The sequence below is a fragment of the Triticum urartu genome, chromosome 2A, assembly GCF_056163025.1.
Source record: "Triticum urartu cultivar PI428250 chromosome 2A, HENAU_Tu73, whole genome shotgun sequence".
NCBI classification, from domain to species: domain Eukaryota; kingdom Viridiplantae; phylum Streptophyta; class Magnoliopsida; order Poales; family Poaceae; genus Triticum; species Triticum urartu.
Genome location: NC_141874.1, coordinates 203,881,532 through 203,884,110, shown reverse-complemented (window position 1 = coordinate 203,884,110; position 2,579 = coordinate 203,881,532).

Sequence of the window (2,579 nt, the reverse complement as noted above, 5' to 3'; positions counted from 1 at the left end):
ACTGCCAGCCAAGCAAATTTTTATTTTTCACTGCTCTTTAACAAGGACAAAGTCTTCGACCATGAGCATATTCCTCACGTGGATATGGAATCACTGCCTTGCTTCACCCCAGTCCTCAGTGTGCTTCATGATGCATGACTGCTCAACTTTTGCACGGATATTTGCGATTGGAATGAAGAGCTCATTCTTCAATTCTATGCAACTATGCATGTCACCGGAGATGCTGATGATATCAAATCTTGGGTATTGGACTGGATGACCAAAAACACTCACTACAAAGCACCGGCCTCTGAATTACTTCACGCCCTGCCAATCAGTCCTCCCCTTGAAGGAGCTCGTTGCCTGTACCATGAGCCTGAACTCACTGCCCATTACATGCAAGTGCTAATGAAGCCTCTGAAGCCCGGTCAAGCCCCAAGGACCAAATTCCTCGTGAAGGAATTGCTATATGTGTCAAGAATAGTCTATCGCATTCTGACGAAGACTTTGAGTCCTATCAAAGGACACGACTCGACTGATGAAGAAGTCGTTGGCATCATGAAGAATCTGCTGTTCAATATCATGCATGGCATTCCCGTCAACTATCATGATTTTTTCATGAGGACTCTGGAAAATGTTGCACTCTCTCCTTTGAGTTGAAGCCTTACGCACCTTGGATTATGAGATTCCTCAGAATAAGGTCTTCACTCAACTACAAGGCTGATTTTCAGAATCACCTTAGCTACTTGCCCCCAATTGAAGTCCTCAAGCGGACATATTCCTCAGTTGATGAAAAGGGCAAGGCCGCGGCAGTTATAGATGAAGGCATTCGTCCATTGGATGGTCAGTTTCGCAAAGCTGCATCTTACTCCACCAATGATGACTCTGCCACTCATGATTCTGCCGCTAATGCTTCAAAGCCAAATCCTCAAGCCACAGCTCCCAGGGCGATGACTGACCGTGAGCTTCTTCTTAGTCTTCACCAGAAGGTGGATCGAAACCACAAATGGGTTAAGCGTCAGTTTGGTTCTATTCTTCACAACATGACTGCTACTCACAATGCAGTGAAGAAAAACCATTACTACCTCCATGAAGTCTTCGATCGCACCTGGGCTATTCTGTCACATATATATGGTGAAGAAGATCTGAAGCAAATGGGTCTCAAGGAGGACTTTGCCTGGTCTGAACCACCAACGAAGAAATTCAAAAAGGTCAAGGTTCCTTCCTTGGTGGCCAGCTCATATTCTTCATCACGCGAAACCGATGAGCATGAAGACATGGACGGCACTGCGGCAGGCCCTACAATAACAAACGACCCCAACAACGCTGGCGCTCCTCCATCAACTTGATATTCTTCAGGGGCGTTAGTCCTCATTTTTCGATCCTTTTGGTCATTCGATGACAAAGGGGGAGAAATTTGAGTTAGTCTTCAAGCGGGTCTACTTATATGGGCGTTTTTTTTGCTAAGTTACAACTCTCGTTCTTCTGAGACTTTATTCGATCGAGTTGTAAACTTAAACTCTATGGTGGTCTAATACTTTTGCTGAGATTTTCTGCATGCTTATTCCTCATTCATGTTAATGCACGCATGCTGAATTACATCAGTCACCATATTTCATCATGCATTTCAAATTCTTCATATTATATGTTAAATCATGTATGAATTACAAGATATAGGAGGAGATCTCCATGATTCTACTCTTCAGGTGTGCATTGTTTCAAAAGCAAATTCCTCACTATGCACATCTTCAGGGGGAGTTCTTCTATATCTTGCAATCAAATTCCTCAATATCAGTACTTACACTTCATATGTTTATCCCCGTTGAAAAGTTAACCTATATTGTCATCAATCACCAAAAAGGGGGAGATTGTAAGTGCATCTAGTGCCCCTTAGTGATTTTGGTGTATTGAAGACTTATAGGTTAAGGGACCAATGTGTTTATGAGTGTACACAGGTCTATAAGTCTATGAGGATTTTGATATTTACAGAGAAAGTCGACCCCTAAAAATGAATGTCTTCGACTGAAGACTTTGGATTTCTGAAGACTTTGAAAGTGAAGAAATTGGTGTGACCTTGAAGACTTGGTATTCATTCGAGGAACATGAAGCGTGAAGACTTATGTTTTCGTAGTTTCATTTTCTCTTTCTTGAGTCATAGAAAACACCGTACTGTTAAAGGGGGTCGAGAAAATACTAAGGAAAAATTTCCACGTGATGCTCAACTCAAAATCCCACACCTACCAATCCCTTCAAGTGAAGCCATTGGAAATCTCATACAGCTCACTCAATTTCTTCAGTGACAGAGACAAAGTTCTTCTGGTTTCTGAGGAATTTGTTCTGACTGAGGAGTTAGGAATTCGCCAGTGCAGATTGCCTACACAATGAGGAACATGATAGCCCTGAGGAATTTGATACTCAAAATTCCGACTGTTGCTGTGCTACGCGCCAGCTGTCCCAAAATATCTACCCACCTAACGGTCATATCATTAAAGGGCATTTATGTCTTATCATGTCGGGCTGCTCCCTAGGCTATAAATAGCCGCCCCCTACAACCACTAGCTGGTTGGCTGCTCCGAGAGAAACTGACACTTGTCATTTGA